Below are 20,067 nucleotides of genomic sequence, written 5' to 3' on the forward strand. Positions count from 1 at the left end.
CACTTGTTGCATAGAGCGGTGATAAGCAACCAGAACAGCAAGACTGCATGGTACAAAACCAAAACACTAAAAAGCACATAAGAGGTGCCAGGGACTGAAGAGTTTGGTTGTATTTACCAACAGTTTTGCCACCTGGATCAGCTCTTATACACTCACCCAGCAGTTACACATATTTCCCCTTGTTAGGAAGAAATTAATGATGTGTACTGATGTCAAGGCTAATTAGTTAAAAACTATCAGTTCTGACATGAATATCTCACAAACTTCATTTTTTATTTGCAGTAAGATAATGACATTCTTGTAAAGACTGACCTTACTAACATTATTCTAAGGCAGCCACAGGATTTAGTTCCAATTAAGATTCAGTACATTTTTAGCAGGTTTCAGGCAGGAATCCTGAAGCTCAGGTGGGCTATCCCCCCCCCCCCCCCCCCCCCCGACCTCCTCACCACGGCTTTTTTTCTACCTGTCCAAATCAAGGACACATTAAATCGTGCACTGCCAATGAAAGTCGACATTAGATGTAAATCCAGAACCATGGGGTTTGACTGAGAGGGGGTTCAGAAAGCGAGGCAGCTTGAAACTGTACAGCTGCTTAGAGAGAATCTGTATGTTGGAAGATTTGTTGCAAAAGAGACAAATGATTTATGATAAAACCCTCAAAGGTCTTAAAGTTCAGTGTAGGTTTTCAGAAACTATTTTTCTTAAAAAGACCTTGAAAACTGCTTTGAATACATTTTTCTTTTTTTTAAAATATTCCGCTGTTTTACATGTTTTGGCAGTCAAACATGTTGAGTATTACCTTCTTTTACCTTCTTTCTTTTGACCGAGCTGGTGAGAAGCCGTTAACCTGCTTTTATTTTACAGACTATAAATATGGCCGACAAAGCTCTTATGAATATTTCAGGGGACAATAAATGCTCTATATAAATGATTATACTCACGCTCTCCAGCAGACAGTTTAATAAAGTGAAAAATTACAAGCAGGTGAAGGAGGGTTGGAAAAAAAGGAGGATGAGGAAGGGTGGCAGAAGGTTTAGCAGAGTGCAAACTCCTACACTTCTTCACCTTGACAATAAACCAAAATATGTTATTAGGAATTATAATAAATATTATAAATTACTCTTGAAGTAAAGCTTACTAACACAGGAACGGGAGGGCCGATGGCCGTGCTAGGTGACATATTTTTTAACCTTGTGATCAAAGTTAATTAAGCTTCAATCCAAGCCCAGTGGCTCTGGGCCAGAAATTTACATGTAATTAATTACCTTCTTACTGCATTTGGAGTTGCTCAATAAATAATGCAAAAATTCATCCTTACACTAAGGTTCAGGTTCCCATCAAGCAAGACAGCTTGCCCCAACGGCATGGGGCCCCTTGCCAATAGAGGTTCCCTGAACGCTTACAAACTTTAACCCACAGCAGTCGCTATGTACAGAATTAAAACTTACCTCAGAATAATTTACAGACTTTTAATGGGAAAAAAAGTTAAGACCCAGGAAAATAATATCACCCAATATTTGTGACCGGCTGCAGCTGCTGGGTCGGAAACCCTGTGAGGTAGTACTTCCTTTAGAAGAGCACAGGATTTAAACAAGCCTCTAAAGAAAGCTTAGATTCCACTTTGTAAATAAGACACTTTATATTTTGGCTCTGAGAGCTGACAGAGAGGATGAATGAGATGGAGGTTTGTGGAGCGTGCGCTGACCCCGGACCTGCTGCGTCTGGTCCTGTGTGATATGAGGTGTCTGAGGATTACGGCTGCACAGAACCTGGAGCATTTAGGCTCAGGCCTGCTGCGTATTAACTTGGACAGAGTTACCAGACAAGAATAACTCTCTCAAGAGATCATCAGAGAAAATGTCTTTGGAGGGGTCTGTGGCCACCAGCCTGTTACATCACAGCCTGAAAAACAAAACATCTCGGGGCCACAGCCCTTGTTGATTTTGGGAGTTATGTAATCTCAATTGAATTTCGCTGGCTGTTGTTTTCAGTAAATGCCCACCTTATCTGCTGAGTGGAAGCCTGGAACTTCTAATACCCCTTTCATTATTAATCACCCTGTTTGGAATCAGGATTACGCCGTGCTGTTCGCAACAAGCTTGTTGTATGTTTGTGGATGTCTGTGCTTTATTTTTTGTGTCTTTGCAAATCAGCTGGATGATCAGCTGGTTTCTCCTTTGGAGAGAAGATATTTTAACCAAAAGAGTTCCTTTTGGCTTAACAGGGTTTGCAGTTTGCACACAGGTTTAATGATTGATTTTTGGTCTCTACTGCAAAGATAAGTGATTTGTATGAAGTTAAAATACCCTTAAATACCCTTAATAAGGTTAAAAAAAAACAAGCTTGAAAGCTGTAACACAATAGTAGCTGTACATATATCTCCTTGTGCACCCATTTCTCAAACATGCTGCTTTCTAGGATTGATTTCTACCAGCAGTTAGCACAAGACAGAGTACAGCGCATCTTTCATGCTGCTGTTGAGACAAAAGACAGGCTAACCCTCTACAGTTAAATAATTGACCTATGCTAACATTCAACATTTTTTATTTCTGATAAACTGTAGGAAAAAAATCATGTTTAACAGCACCAACATCCGTGCATCCATCCTGTTTTTGTTTAACTTTCTGTATCTGTATCTATAGCTTACAACAGTGACATGTTTTCTAAAGCTGATTTTAATAAGCTTCTCAAGGAAACACATTAATCTTTTGCTCTGTTTCTCTTTCTTTTGATCAGAGCCATAAAAATGTTCAAACTAAAAAATAGCTGTGCTAGCAAAAAACAAAAACACATAATTGTTTAGATCCTGAGAGGAAGTTTACTGCCTGTCGCTTTGCATTCTCTTCTGCAAATCTGGAAGGAGTTTGAAGTTCACCTGCACCTTCTTTGGAATAGGCTCGCTACAGTGGAAAGAAGTGTTTACCTGCCCACTCTCCACCAAATTCACTTCAAGTTTCCATGAAGTCTTTCTGCCCACCTGCAACCCCTTACAGCAAGTAAGGCCTTAGACATTTTTCATTATATGCCTTCACAAATTCTCATAATCAGCTGTCCCTCTCCAACTGCCTGTTTCCTTGTCTACAGAGTCCTCCTGAGTTTGCATGATGAAAAAGCCCCCTGCTCTACAGCCCACTTGCCCTTTATTATTTACTTGAGTTCTGTAAACAAACCTTGAAAAACTCTGCGGTCTGAATCTGGTCCTTGGGTTTGGACACCTGACAAAAGGAAGTGGCTAAACTGTAAAGAGAAAATATTTTCTCGCATACTCAGCACACAGATGTAGTTGAAAGAGATTGGGATACCTTTTTAAAATGAATTACTGGCTCAAGGGCCATTTCAAATGAGAAAGACACAACTTGAACCAAAACTCTCAAGTTAAACAAAATAAAGTAGAAAACCATAGCACTGCATAAGGTGTGTGATAGAGTTGTATTGTTGATTGTCATTTATGCTTAGAAACATTTACTCATTTATGCTTAGAAATATTTAACCATAGATGCTTAGAAGTGTATAATCCATTGTGTAGTGATAAGTTGTGTGATCTTTAACAGGCTACAGAGGCCTGGTGTGCATTCCACACTGGGAGCATGGGAAGGTTCGTACCTTGTTTAATTGTTATGGTAGGATTAACGTAGTTACATCTGTTCTAGTCTAAGTGCTTTTTTGTTTAGATAAATCTGTTAGACTTCTAGGTGCCAGCCTTGGGGAGGCTTCACAGGGTCACATCTTGACCTCACACACACACACACACACACACACACACACACACACACACACACACACACACACACACACACACACAGGCAAGGTACTCTTTGTGTATGTAGACGTCACATGTTAGTGAACCTATGCATATTCATGTAACCTCAATAAAAGGACAGTGTACGGGAGGACGGACGAGAGCAACTGGGGCCAAGCGAAGGAACGGCGTTTGTCCGGTTCTCTCCCGTGCACGAGTACCATGAAGAAGTTTGCCTACTTGCGTCTTGCTTGCAGTGTAATTATATTGTCTTAACGTTCCAGCGAATAGGTTTATGCTACAAACCTAACAGTGTGCTAATCAGTGTTTTCATGTGTGTCAGTAGTTAGATGAGTGATTAAGTGTGCATTGTATTGTACAGTGTAAAACCTAAAACAACCAGGCTGTAGCCTACCAAACAAATAACATGATGCTGCCTGAATGGAGAGGAAAAAGCCAGCAAGAGCTGAGGCGGCTAGTTCTTCAATGCTCCAGAGAGATGGCCAGGTGCTCCCAGTCGCACTAATTAACCCTGCCTACCTGGAACCTGAAAGACTACACAAAGAGACAAACAAGGGAAAAGACAGCAGGCCAAGGCAGTGAGCCATCGCACTCAAATAGAGGTTGCGTCTTTATTACACTCAGAGTCTGTATGGAAAATGTTCTGGGCCACCTATGCATTTAATCTACACTGTGAAGCTCCCAGTGCACAGTTTTGGTGCAGATGTTGATGCCAGAGGAGGTTTGGACTTCTGCAGTTACTGAGTCAGCGGCGTGTCGACGACTTTTATGCAATAAGCACCTGAGCACTTGTCAACCCTGCTCTATAACTTTATATGCTGTGATTCCTATATGCCTCCACTATGCAATAATACCACTTACAGTTGGAATATTTAGGAATTAAGAAATTGAATGAACTGACTTGTTGCAGGACTGTAGCATACAAAAATTCAGTGAACTCTATAGAATAGCATATTCTTTAACAAATATTTGTAAATGCAGACTGCATGGCCAGGGGCATTATTTTGTAGATCTGTGGCATTGGGACTGAAATCACGTCTAGAAGACAGTTTGTAGGATATGCAGCACAACCCAGGTAAGACAAAGAAAGAAATAATTAGACTTGATATATAGTCACCCTGAGGGTGGAGGAGGAACCTGGGATTGGACACAGTATCACCAGATCTCTGGCTTTGTTTTTGAGAAGTGAAATTGAACTTCAGATGAGTCAGATTTTATTGTTTTTGTCTCTATGAGCTGTAAATGATAATCAGACATTAATAATGTATTAATCTTGGCAATTCTCATTCTCATAATTTTTCTTATTCTCTGTACAGAATAATGTGTTTAGTGATGATGTCATACAGAAAGTCCTGTCCAAATTGACTTCAATTATTCCCTTTTTGTATTATATTATCCTGCTTTATATTATCCTGGCTCAACCCAGTTCTGAGGTTCAATATTTTATGAGTGTATTACAAGTTCAGGAAGCTGTTGTACTTTTCAGAACTCCCTGCACTTTGTCTATAGTCCTTCCTGTCAAACCGTCTCATCTAGTTTTTCTTACTTGTTTTGCTTGTTCGGGTTTATTTTTAAGCATAGGATATAAAAGGCTCAATTTAGCCGTGCGCCTCCTAATCTCATTTCTTTAGGACAGGCCAGAGGGTAACACGACCACTGCTCACCTTCATGTCCACTCAGCACCACTGTGGTACAAGAGCACAATGCAGTGAATGCATTTTCAGCGGGAACAACAAATCAGAGATTGTACAAAGGTCGTATTAGAGGGTGTCCACATGTTTGTACAGAGTTAGCATGTATGTGTATGTTTGTTATTTCATTCCTGTGAGACCATGTTTAGCCCCCGATCGAGCAGATTTCACACAGCTGTGAAATCTAGTAAATTAAGAGAGAAAATTTTAACCTAGTAGTTAGCTGCTTTTTGTAAAAACACTCTTGTAACAGACGAGACCTTCTTATCAACAAACAGCAAACAGACACAGTGTAGCTTGTCATCATAGTGGATTAATTAGCAGCTACTGAGACAGATGTGCTTTAGGCAGAGACCAAAGACAGAGTTCAACGGCATGCCAGTTGTTCATTTTACGGGTAGCAGGAAACATCACTCTGTATTAATTTAAAACGCTGCTTTGTAACTTCTGGATCTGTAAATAAACAACTGTTTGTAACTAAGTTTGCAATATCGACTTAGTGGCAGTATGCGGACGCTGTATTCACCGCTTCTTTTGATTCTCCAGCTGGCCAAAAAGCTTTTAATTACATGCTCACCTGATATATCAGTGTTTCCTTAGTAAAACTGTAAATCCTTGTGAACCTACAGAGCACACTTTGTAAACAGTCCGTTACACAGCAGATTGTTAGTGGTGTAGAAACTACAGGGCCAAAAGACTCGATGGATGGAAAGCAGATGGACCAACATTGGATTCTGACCACAGTGAACTTGCTGCTAATGAACCATATGAGGCCTTTTCTGCCAGTTCGTCAGCTGACACTCTGAAGGTAAAACACGAGAACTCATTAAGCACTAACACATATTCCCACCGTTATTATTTTTTTTAATGATCCTTGTCAGTAGCTCCAACATGCAGTGGCATTTTTACCTCACCTCGTTTTTAAATTTTCTATCCAGCAGATATGCTTCATTGGGTACACAGTTTATTGTCACTACTACAGTCTTGGCAGAAGAATTAATTGCATAAATCAGATGCCAACTGGGTAGACTGATATATACAATACTAATTCATCAAAAGGCTGAACAGTGAAAACATAGGGCAGTATAAATGTATGTTTAGCCACAAATATTACTGTGTGCAGGACAATGAAATCTGATCAAGTTGTACCTTGAAAAGGGAAACATGACGCCACATGTGAAATGTTGCCTGCTTTTGCCAGACTGAAGACCCTTAGTGCAAGTTTCATGTCAGAAGAATATAATAAAATCACTTGTTGGTGAGATCAGGAGAGAGAGTCCACCTGCTCTCCATCCACCACTGACTGTGTAGTTAAACCACCCAGTTAGTTAAATTAGTTTTCATAACGACCATAAAATGTAACAAAAGCCCGTAAATGTTCTGTGATATGATTTCAAGTTGTGTTTCGTGTTGGTTTAGGGTACAGATGAAAACTGCTGATTTAAAATGTCCTCATGCGGAGGATCTCAAAGATGAAAGTTATCACCAATTAGGAAGAAAAAAAAATGGGAGAGAAAATTGCACGGTAGACCTAACTCGAAATTTAGATTCATCTCAAACTTTCAGGTTATGTATCTCAAAATTCTGAGTGAGCTGAAATTTTCAGATATCCAGCTCAAAAGCTGAAGATACCCAGCCCCAAAACGAATAACCTCAAATTTCTGTGTGGCAAAAAGGTCTTTTTTTCAGTGGCATGAATAAGCTTCCACAGGAAACATTTAAATTATTCTAAAGTTTAATTATTCAAACATAGATGAGATTATCGTCTCCCACTGAACTGAGAGACTTCTATTCATGCGTCACTTTCAGAGGTTCAAATGAAGGTTCTAATAAAGAAGAAAGTGCACAGTATAGTATAGTATGAGCATGGAAGCTGATTCAAATTGCAGTTCAGAGGCACACACAGCTGTTTGTCCGAGTCCTGCGTCTGTGGTACTCGAGATTTCTTAAAGTCTACAGAGTAACACGAGCACAAAGACTTCTGTGTATCAGGGCAAGCTAGGTACTTATAGGGATGTGATTTCTTAGATCAAAGTTCAAGACACAGGTGTGTAATATGAAGATACACGAGGATACAATGGTCTCATTTAGGAGGCTGACCAGTGGTACAACTGGTTGCTTCTCATCTCTACAAAGAGAGGAACAGACCCAGCCTCATGTAACTTACAGCTGAACGTCTGGAGATGAAACATATGGAGTCAGAAGATAGTTTAAGATTAACTCTCTGGTTTGCTTCTTCTTTGGATCTCAAATGTTTTTCCATCACAGCAACCCTAAAAATACCTATAGTAATATTAGTAATGATGATGTATTTCAGTATTATTTTGGCATCGTCCTCTAATGTTATATTTGCCAAATAGTCTGCTGCTACATTGCTAGTTGGGAAAATAAAAAAATCAAATATTATTTCAGTTTGTGAAAGTTTTCTATTCTTGTTCTGGGCTTCGTTGTTTGTTTACAGTACAGCTCCAGATCCAGGTGAGGGTAAGACCAGAGGATGATACCTGTCTATGTCCAGCAGAACGTAAAGAACATGTTTAGCGTTTAACCAGATTCATATCAATAAACATGGGGTAAACAAGATGGCTGTGACTATATTAATGTGACAGGCAGAAAAAACTTTAATTTAAGCAGCTGTCTGACCAGTTTGCTTGTGTATGGTGTGGCAGTGCGATTTTTCCCCTTTCTTTACTGACTAATCTTTCTTCCTCTGTGTGTTTAAAAGACTGAAACAATGCTGTGCATGTTTCCTCTTTCTTTTACAAACTGTTATTTAACTTATTTTGAAAACTGTGGTCAACATGATTGAGCCTTTGCACAAATTTGATAGCTAAAGTGTCCACCCTAAAACTGGTGTATTATATTAAAATCTGTAATTATTCATTCTGAATTATTTTTAGACACTCAACTAGGTCATCCAACTATTTAATTTGCTTTTGAAGGTAGCAAAGTATGTTATCCAACTGAAATGAGCTTTGTAAATGTGAAAAGAGTTGACTACAAGTAGCATATTCCTGATATATTAATTGCAAGGCACTGTGTGCTGGCATCATGACTGGAAGCTGAGCATCCCAGAAACTCTGACCATAGATTCGCTGCTGCTCTAGATGATAAGATATTCAGTTTTTGTCATTTTATGTCAAAGTCAAATTTATTTATATAGCACATTTAAAACAACGACTGTTGACCAAGGTGCTGTACATTTATGATAATCTAAAGAGATAAAAACATAGGAAGACATGATAACATTTAAGAAAAGAAGCATAAAATGCGAAGATTTGAGTAAGAAATAAGAAATAAAAGTAGAACAAACTGATTCTGATTTAAATGCCAAGGAATAAAAGAGGGGTTTTCAGACAGGTTTTGAAAGAGTCTAATGTTGGGGAGGTGCTGATGTGAAGGAGCAGTTTGTTCCACAGTGTAAGAGCAGTTACAGCAAAGGCTTGATGTCCTCTGTGCTTTAATCTGGACCTCAGGACAGCTACCAGCACTTGATCTGCAGACCTCAGTTTTGGACCAGCTGCAGTCGGCTAACTGATGACAGACTGTCACCTGAGTAAAGACTATTACAAAAGTCAAGACGAGATGAAATGAAGGCATGGATAGCTCTCTCAAAGTCTCTAAAACAGAGCAATGACTTCACTTTTCCAAGTAGTTGGAAAGAAACTGGTCTTGAAAGAATGTCTCGGACTCCCGGACCATCAGCACCGGCTCCCCTCAGGGCTGTGTTCTTTCTCCTCTGCTCTTCTCCCTGTACACCAACTGCTGCACCTCCACCCACCAGTCTGTCAAGCTAATCAAGTTTGCAGATGACACCACCGTTATTGGACTCATCTCGGACGGGGATGAGTCTGCCTACAGGAGGGAGGTTGAACGTCTGGTGTCCTGGTGCAGCCACAACAACCTGGTGCTGAATGCCCAGAAGACAGTGGAGATTATTGTGGACTTCAGGAAGCACACAGCCCCACTCCCCCCCATCATCCTGACTGACACCCCCATCACCTCTGTGGACTCATTCCGCTTCCTGGGTACCACCATCACCCAGGACCTGAAGTGGGAGCCCACCATCACCTCCGTCATTAAGAAAGCCCAGCAGAGGATGTACTTCCTGAGGCAGCTGAAGAAATTCAACCTGCCAACACGGACGATGATGCAGTTCTACACCGCAATCATCGAGTCCATCCTCACCTCCTCCATCACCGTGTGGTACGCTGGAGCCACTATCAGGGACAAACAGAGACTGCAGCGTGTTGTGCGCTCTGCTGAGAAGGTGATTGGCTGCAGACTCCCATCTTTGCAGGACCTGTACACCTCCAGGACACTGCGGCGTGCAGCCCGGATCTCAGCTGACCCTTCTCACCCTGGACACAGTCTGTTTGACCTGCTCCCCTCAGGCAGGAGGCTCCGGTCCATTCGCACCAGAACCTCTCGCCATAAGAACAGTTTCTTCCCCTCAAATTCAAATTCAAATTCAAATTCAAATTCAAATTTTTATTTGTCACGTACACAGTCATACACAGTACGATATGTAGTGAAATGCTTGGACAACTGCTCGTGACCTAAAGAAAACAAAAAAGGAAAAGGCTATGAATAAGAAAGGAAATAAATATGAAAAATTAAAAAGGGTAAATTTAACTAGGAAGGAATAAAATATAAATTAAGGTTAAAAATGAAATAACTGTACAACACAAATTAGAATGAAGGGTAAATTTAACTGGGAAGAATAAGATAAAGATAAATATATAAAGATATATCTGCTGTTGGACACATGAACAATAACCATATGACTGTTCCCGCCACTAACACATGACCCTACGCTGTGTTCACTGCATCATTCCATGTTTGGCACTGATCACCACCTGCACTCATGTATATATCTTTCAACGTAGCACTCTTAATTCTTATTCTCATGTATATATCTCATGTATAGCTCATGCACATATCTTTCTACGTAGCACTTTTAATTCTTATTCTACTTTTATTTTTTCATGTCTATTTAAGTGCTATTTATGACACTATGTTTGCACTGAAGCACCGCAGCAATTTCCTAATGTTGTAAACCTGCTCAACATTTGGCAATAAACCCCTTTCTGATTCTGATTCTGATTCTGATTCTGATTACAGCATTGATCTGTGGTGTCAAAACTTAGGGGACTTCCTTCTAAAGGGCCAAAGTCGTAGTGGTCACAGGGACAGCACAATGACCTCTGTTTTCTGTTTCAGTGGTAAATCTGTGAGTCGTCTGCATAACAATGAAACGAGATGTCGCATTTAAAAAAATAAATAAAAAACTGAGTCCATAGGGAGCATATAAATTGAAAAAAGGACTGGGCAAGAATGGACCCCTGGAGGACCCCACAAGAAAGTGAGTTTTTTGAGGATGACGTATCCCCCAATCTAACTTTAAACCATTCCAGTGCAGTGCTTCTGATTCCGACACAGCGGTCAAGCCGAGAGGTAAGAATCCTATGAACTACGGTACCAAAGGCAGCACTGAGGTCTAATAGTGGCAGAATCTCCCAAGTCAGTAAATGTTAAAAGGTCATTAAAAACTTTTAAAAGAGCAGTTTCAGTCCTGTTTTGTTTCTTGTTCTGAATTGTTCCACGATTTGTACATGCATTTTTGTTCAAATTGATAAACCTCTGCCCACCTTTACTTTTGAGAAACTATGCCTCTCTAAGATGCTGTTTTTATACCCAATCATGTTACTCACCTTTTGCCAACTGACCTAATTAGTTGTCCCATGTTTTTGTTAATGTTCTGTTCTGACTAAAATAACCACTGAGTTCTTTTTTTATTTATATATTACGCACCACACCTTTTATTTCGGGGTTATTACCATGGTCATTTCTCAATAGTTTATTCTGGATGCAGAGAAGAAATTTTAGAGGCTTTAAGGAGCAACACATTGCAAAGCATCATATTGGATCTCAAACCTGTACAAACACTGTGCAACAGCAGCTACATAAACATAAATAAAAAGTATAATACAACGGTTCATTTGATGAAGAATTGACATTTAAAAACCTCTTTTAAACTGTATGTTTTGGACAGAACTGAAGTCTGTTATGCAAGGCCTGTCCTCTGTAATGAGGCTATTTCCAGGACTTTGTAGAGCATGAATAATGTGTTTGTATGAACTTATCCAACTGACCAAGTTCACTTACATAATGAAGACTGTGCAGGTTTCGTGTGTGCACTATGATACATGCCTGTAGTGTGATAAGTCAGGTTATTTATTCTTTGTTTGCTGCCAAAGGCCTTCATGTGATACCAACACATCAGTGTAGAAATGGGGTCAACTAGGTGTCAGTTTGTAGCATCAGTGCATTTAATAATTTGCAGCTTGAAATAACATAAGGCCACCAGCCTATCAGCCACCACTGCTGAGTTATTCAGCACAAGCTCGGAGGTAAAGTGAGAGCGAGACACCCAGAGACAAAACAGAGAGAGGAGTGGTATCTCAATACAGCAGCCATAAAGAACAATGCCCATTCCCTTTTACCACATATCGTACACCTCACTCCTATTAAGTGGAAGCAACTTAATGAAAAAAGGGGGTCAGAAGATCCCATCACATAGAATGAGGTCAGTCTGAGCTCATAAAAAAGATCAAAACTCAAACCATGAAGGTCACTCTCTCATTATTAGTGTGAGAATCAGGGCTACCTCGCCTCTTCTGGGGTTCTGCAGTATTCCAGAAACTATTGATCCAGCCGCACTAATGCAATCACACTCCCCATACACCGGTTATTGACGCTAGGGTTTCAGACTAATGGCTGCAATAAACATTGATGCAATCATGTGCAGTAAATGAGAACAAATGGAGAAGAGCAAATGAAAAACAATAACAGCAGCCTGAACAGCTCAGGAAAACATGTAAACAACACCAGCAAAAAAATGTATTCAGAACTAAAAATGGAAAGATTTGCTACGTCAGCTTAATCAAGCATGTGTTGCATTTGTTATCAACATCATCGGTGGAAACGTCTTTTACAGGGAAGTTGGAGTGTACTTAATCTTTTGTATTATGTTGAGATTTTAACATGAAGCAATATTAGTCATGAAGTAGATTAGGCAAAAACAGAAAATACAATGTTGTGTTATGACTGCATACAGGAGCCCAAAGTACAAAAAAGAAAAAATACAGAAGGAAACAAACTGCAAAACAAAAAAATCCAACAGGCAGAATGAAGGAGGAAAAAAGAGGTGGTATGCAGAAGCTTTGACAAAGAACAAAGGAGAGGTACAGAATGAATGCAATCAATAGACAGGATGTAAAACTCCGAACAAGGCAGACGAGGCACAAACCAACCACGTAAAACAAGAAATAAAAGAATGCAGAAAAATCCCCCACAAAGGCAAGAAACCACTGTGGAGTGCCTGTAAACCAAAATTCAAGGAAAATACAGGGAACCAAATTCCATATCTAACAATAACTATAATTCTAAAATGCATTTAAGAAACCTGGAATAATCATGAAAACAAACAGGAATAAAAACTCAACGTAGCGTTCATTAAAAGGTAAAAACAATGATGATACAAAAGGATTCAAAATGCAAAAGAACTCGGTTACAGGGGGACAAAGCTCCAGGACCACTGCAGATACATGTAACCTTTTCTTTTTTTAAACTTCACAATGTAGAAAGAACACAAAGCACATGCGGGGAGAATGAGAAAAACCTTGAGCACGGCAGCCTTTTGGCATACGTACTACCTTCTCAACCAAGTGAGCTACAACAGCACTCACAGCGAGTCTCCTGAAAGAAACTTTATCTCCTTCGGGCTCTTTCTCTGCGACTCAGAAGTAGGAGACGACTCTAAAGCAGGTGTCTGTGGCAGCGCCATGGCAGCAGTTCCTTTTAAATTGAGCATCTGTGTTTTTCCAAGGCTGATGTCTGGCTGTGCTCAGAAGGTAAGCATCCTTACTTTTCTGGCACTCTGAAGGAATAGTGCAAAAAGCCCATGCTAAGGCGTATGGAGCCGCATATTGCACTGAGCCATTATCTGCCACACCAGGATTCTGCAGAAGCCCAATTTTGAAAATATGGTAAAAGGTGAGGACGTGCTGTTGTGGCCTTGGCTAGCTCCAGGCTAAGTGGCCATGGCAGAGACAGCAGGTATTGTGGTGTACTGCATCTACCTGAGAGGTGCTTCAGTGTGAATAGCACGTGTGTGCATGTATCTTCCAAAAATGTTGCCTTGGAAAAGGACAGGAGGTTATGCTCTAGTGGCAGAATGACATAAAACCAGTGGCACGATGTCAGCATTACAGAGAAACGTAGTCAGTAAATCATGGTGCCATCAGGAACAGCACAGCAACATATTGCTGACTTATATGGACTGTGTGGGTGATGGTAGCCCTGAAGTAGCAGAGACATGTCTTTGATTACTTAGAACAGGTGCGTAGCGCTGCTTTGCCTACATTTTACCTCTCTCTGCATATTCGGCAGTGGTGATGTAGCTTGCTCATTGGCAAGACATCAAGGCAACATTGCTTACCTCTGCTTAACTGCTGCTTTTTCTCTCTCTGTGCAACCCATGGGAGGCACTGAGTAGCTTGGAGATCATTTGGTGCACTTGGTTTGTGGAGCTGGATCATGTAGAGTTGTTGAGACTGACTGAATTTGCTTTTCCTTTTTCAAGGGAAGGATGCATCCTTGAAAAAAGATGCATTCCCCTTTTCAGTTGTGTCCAAAGCGATTCACAAAGCAAATCAAATGAACAACAACATTTTCACCAACAATGGCTCTGAGCATGTGCCACGTGAGCTGCAGATGTTCAAAACTTGTGACATCAAACCCGTCAAGCACATAATTGTTCCATTTGTTAGCTATCAAAGCACAACCAGGAAAGAGGACAAGGAAGAGTGCCGGGGTTGATGCTGAGCATTTTGTGTGCAGGTTTGTGTGGACAGAAACATAGTTAAAGGTGCTTTTAAGAATACTTCTCTAATATATTTAATTTACAATAAATGACTGCAAAAACACAGCTGTGCAAGTTATGAAGAAAAAGCGACGGCATTAGTGATGCGGGATGAATGAGGGTTCCCAGTGACTGATGTCACTGCAGATAAACTGAATCTGCTCTATTTTAGCTGCTAAATGCGTTTTCCCAGCTGACTTTTAATTCCTGCATCTCATTAACTGAATTCTGTTTTCGTCAATGGAGCAAAGAGAAGCTATTACCATCGTGAAGCAACTGGAAGATGTGGCACGCACGTTGCAGGAGCATCAGGAAAACAAATAAAAGCTTATTTATTGCGGTGTCCTCGTATGTCACTCGAGTTTGAGTCACAGATCCATGTAATGGCTCACATGCGGCCCGTCATCATCAAGGCCCATTTTCACACCTCAATTTCCTGTAACTTCTAACCCTAAGGATGCGTTCTTGTTCAGAAGGCTGAATGCCAACTTGTTCTTTATTTTGTCTGCTGCCTTGAAAAAATAGGAGGAGATGAAAGGAAGGTAATAACTGGCTTCTCTGCTGCACGTGAACAAACAAACTCATTTCCAAGATTTCTGCCACAGACATGCATACAGCACGTGCTTCTGCCATAATGAGTTTTCTCTTTTTATTTAGCTTTTCAATCATTTGTTGTTCTCTAAACAGGAAGCATGAAAACTCCAGCAGTGGTGTTATTACACCATCTTCAAATACCCATAACTGCTGTCTCAGACCTTTTCCGCCACCGATATGTTGATTTATTACAGTATAGATCAGGTTTCATTAACAATGTCCTGTCCTGTTAAGTTTTAGAACAAATTAGCGACACTTGAACAAATCTTAATTTCCATATAATCGATGCTCAGTCTTAACAACTGTTTAAACAAACAAATACCAACATCACTGTTCTTCTTCGCATTTATTCCTGGCCAAGAAAAATGCAAAATAAATAGTGACTTTGAATTATACACAACTAGGTGAGGTCCTAACACCAGTCAGTAAAGTTTCATTATATTCTTGCTTTAATAATAATTAAAGGAATAAATATTTGCACAATTACAGACTACTGAACACAACATTCAGCCCACATTCAACTTAATTACAGTGCAAACTTAAAGAGCACTCACAGTGATTGGTTCCTGGGTCGTTGACCCGGTAGTTTGAGTTTGTATCTTTATCTGCAGTCATTGGTTTGTTTTCATTATATTCCTGGTTCTGGTTTCATATGTAGTCTGTTCCCGGTTTCAGTTTATTCCTGGTTTATTCCTTAGTTTTCTTCTTGTGGGGATCCACCCACATGCTGTGTTTTCTCTTTTTCATGTTTAGTTCCTAAATCTCCTGGTTATTAAGTTCCTGGTTTCATCCTTGCTAGAGTTTCATGCTTTGTACTTTGAGTTCATGAGTTTATGTTGTAAGTTTGTTGTAATTATTTCAGCACTTTAAGCAGTTTTTGGTCTTGGGAATATTAAATGTTAAAGCTTTACCATCAGATTGATGTTGGATTTGCCTGCATTAAAATGGGATACGGCAATTGATAAATGATCATGAAAATCATGTATATATGGAAAAGTGGTGGTGCTAATACGGATCCCTGGGGCATACCCTGGGACCCATCATGTCCTCTAACTCAGCGGTCCCCAACCCCAGGGGCACAGACCGTTACTGGTCCGTGAGTTGCTTGGTAACGGGCCCCGAGAGTTGAGGATCGATTAAAATTTCTGGTTTTCAGGGGTTTTTAAAAATCGTTTTTAGTGTCATTTTTTTTTATCATTTTCATCATTACCTCGGTTTCCCCGGGTCTTTTCCCATGTGTTATGAATAAATCTTCTTTTTTTTGGTACTAGTGCTGGTTTTATTTTGTCGTATTTATCCGCAACACCTTAAAGGCCGTTCCGTGAAAATATTGTCAGACATAAACTGGTCCGGTAACTGCTCTAACTGACAGGTATTTTTAAAACCAATTTACATCAACAAGAAAAAAAGGATTAAATGCCAGAGGGGTATCTTTTCTATACATTAAAATGGAAGGAAACACACGTTACAGCCAAAATTATTGAAATATCTTTCTTTTTCATCTTACTTTTATGTTCATAAATGTACAAACAGCTCGGACCATATCACTACACTGGCCACATTTCAAATACTGGAAGTTCCTACATCTTCAGCATGCGCAATCATAAATAAGAATAAGAATAATTATGAATGAATGCCAGTATTCCTTTGTGCTGTGTCATAGGAAGCCAGTAAATCAGACACAAAAGCAGAACCTCCCATGATTAATCATCACTACTGGGACAAGTCAAAATATCTGCCACAGAAGAGGCTTGTTACAAATCTGAATACAAAAATCCTTTTCATTTGAGATTAAAAAAAAATATATCTTGCATTCCACTGCTTAATTTCCCTGATTGCCTCTTTAGAGAGAGCTGTTTACTTTTGCGTCAAATACCCAAAGGTGATGAGTAGCAGTGCTCTGATGAAGGCCACAAAGCCAACATATTAGCCTGTTTGTTGGCATGGCCTAATATAATAGGTGTAATTGAAGTTTTGTGCTTGTGCTACCTCTTACCTTACCTGACGCTGGAGTTATAGGATTATGGTTTGGCACCATGGACAAATGTACTGGGAAGGCAAATCCTCTTCACAGACCATTTGAACTCTTTTACCTTTGTTAGTGACAGAGAGGGATGTGATTTTCTGTCGTTCTGTTTATGAATAGACTGGGATACTGTGAAACATAAATGTTTCTGCACAGACTATGTTGTCTGCCACTTCCTATTTTATCATCTCCTCTGCTTTTAAGCTGTTTTAGCTCTGTAAAAATACCACACTTATTTTGGATTAAGGCTATCACTTACCGTAATCTCACACCAACTCTATGATCCCATGATGCTGATCAAAACTTGGGCTGGGGTTGGGTGGGGGGTGGGGGGGGGGGTGCCATCTGTTGTAGGACTTCCTGCTGTTCTTGTAGCTGGAGCTAGGTCTTCATGGTCTTTATATGCTGCAAAGTGAAATGATGCATCCTAATTTTATAGATGCATTAAAATATAAACATCAGCAGAAGGTGCGAAGAATAGTAAAAAATATATATATATAGAAAAAGAAAACATTTTACATATTCACTGTAACTGCATTGCACATGTTAACAAGGCACGAACACCAAATTGGTTACATTTATGTTACATGTAACTGTGCTGCCTCATTTTTCTTTTTAAAAAGTAGCATTTACAGCATACAGCATTTAATATAAATAAAACTGCACTCTGCCATTCCAGCATAACCCTTGCCAGTTTTTATAAAAAGCCCACATGAAGTTTTCAGAGCACCCTTTTCAAGGTCCAAGTACACTTGTAGTTTTTTAGCGGTGATTGAAAAGTGTATGTTGCCAAGTGATTTTTATTTGTGGCAACATTTAGCCTGGATTCACAGTCACCTTCATACGGGTTTTGATTATGAATGTCAGACTCGTATAGGCCCGTGTTATTTCCTATAAAAGCTTATTTATGGTGGTTTATCAGTGGATCCTTGCCAGGTCTTATTTCTGTGTGTGAGGATGTTAAAGGGCAAAGACAGGAAGCGAGAACATTGGGAAACTATAACCTTTTACAAAACCTGCAAACCTTTGTGGATCATAAAATACGTTTTGTGTTGACCTCACTGTCACACCTAGAAAACAAACTGTTCCCATCTTGACATTTCTATCCTTGATTCACCCACAATAACTTTGGTCCCTCTTGGGCTGTGCTATAGCCTATCATCCACGATAATACAGGTGTAAATTCTTGCCTGACGGAGTGCCATACCATGATATCAATGATATGGCGACACCATGCATTTACTTTTCCTTAGTGCGTGCAACAATGAGACATGAACCTCCACTGAAGCTTTATTGAAAAGGAAACTATTTCAACAACTTCCAACAAAACACAGTGCTTTGAAAAGTGTGCAAGAAAATCGTTCCAGCTGAAGCAAACTAGTTTCACTGCTTGAGGCAAAAACACAATCTGGCTTTGAAGGAGGACACGTTAGCAGCTGGTGATGTGCGACCCAGAAGTAAACAAATGACTCCATAAGCTTCGCACTCGGTAGCTCCACACGTGTGTCAGGAGTAGTGGATGAAAATTACTGATGCAGTTAGATTTTGGAAACAAGCGTTTTAAGCAAGTTGTTCAAAAGCTCAACTCAAGATAGACCACCCAGGAGAGGAAAAGGTTTTAGTTTTATTATGAAACAGTAAGTTACTTGAGATATTTAAACTTGTTATGTTGGTATTTTACACAGAGAAACACTACTTTTGTGCTGCTGCTGCTAGCACCTTATAGTAATAAAATTCACACTTTTATTAGGTAGTGTGTCATGAATGACAGCAGCCCACTGGAAGGGAAGGATGAAAAATGTTCTTTGTTTACTTAAACTTATAAATGCTGCTTCTTGTAAGCTCCAAGCATTGATAAAATCTTGTTCAGTAATTTTTTTTAGTATCGTCATTAATATACATTAATGTAATTATCTGACATTTACTTAAAATAAATAGATATGGTTTTGAGGCTTTATTACCCACCCCCAATCTCTCTTCATCCCTTTATCCCTGAATCAAGCTTTTGGTGCCATCCATGATTTGACTACACCCTCAGCCTATTGGTAAGCTGTCAGTCAGCCATGGGTAAATGCAACATCGATTTGATTAATCAAAAAGCAAACTGAGGACAAATGTGGGCAAAGGGGTCATCCCTGCAACCTAGATGTGTCTATCAGTGCCAGTGCACCTACTTGAGTCTCTGCACGAGAAAGTCAGAAAGGAAAAAACAAGAGGAAGTAGAAATTACTTTTATACAAAGTGCTCACTTTGGAAAGAAACCCAACAGATGATACAACCATTTACTTCCTTTTTAATTCAGGTAACTACAAAACCCACAGTAGCAATTAAAATACAGTGACTTCTGAACTAAACACAGAAGAAGAAGAAAACTTAAAATAGGAACTGAGGCTAAATAAAAACCAGGAATTTAGTTCTAAATATTGAACAGTGAGACAATCTAAACTCCACATAAACCAAACAGGAACCATAACTCAAATAATCCAACAAAGACTAATGCTCAAAATCAGTAGAACAATAGAAGAAGCAGGAGTCAAAAACTAACAATTAAAAATGAAAATACTGAAATAAGAGTAGAACTATTCAAAGACAGAGACTGTGAACACCAAATCTACGACCATGATGGGACTATCTCAGTGTCTTCTGTTTCTTCATGTATGTTTGAGGTGTATAACAAATGGAAATTACACGTGATTAAACTCTACTATGACTAAGTATCACAACAACATGTGCTTCAAAAGCTCTGAACATTAGGTTTTGTGTTTCTTGTTCTGGCAAAGAACAAAAACAGCAGACATGATTAGTACTGTGCTCCTGGCTCTGCTCTCAGTCAAGGTTCGTGCATTGATCACTCAAAACGTTGCAATTCCTGAGCATAAAAGGAAACATTGAGCACAAGGGATTTTCAACACAACAGCTTTAAACATATTAAAACTTCAGCAAAGGTTTGAGCTGTCACTTCAGAAAGCATTGTGCCAAAAACAAAAGAAGTCAGTCTAAATTTGAGAAAAATTATTATTGATTTTGACAAAGCAGGAGATGGATATACAAAGCTTTCATGGCATTT

General features: G+C 39.6%; 1 long non-coding RNA gene across 1 annotated transcript in view; it reads right to left on the bottom strand.

The window, feature by feature from the left end:
- The window catches only part of LOC101466750 (uncharacterized), a 66,188-nt gene extending 48,863 nt beyond the window's left edge, over window positions 1-17,325 (bottom strand). The window contains exon 1 of the long non-coding RNA XR_013093270.1: window positions 17,260-17,325. This is a non-coding gene — a long non-coding RNA (uncharacterized LOC101466750). The remainder of the gene's footprint in view (window positions 1-17,259) is intronic.
- Between the last annotated feature and the right edge of the window lie 2,742 nt (window positions 17,326-20,067).

Source organism: Maylandia zebra, linkage group LG15 (genome assembly GCF_041146795.1).
Source record: "Maylandia zebra isolate NMK-2024a linkage group LG15, Mzebra_GT3a, whole genome shotgun sequence".
Classification (NCBI taxonomy): domain Eukaryota; kingdom Metazoa; phylum Chordata; class Actinopteri; order Cichliformes; family Cichlidae; genus Maylandia; species Maylandia zebra.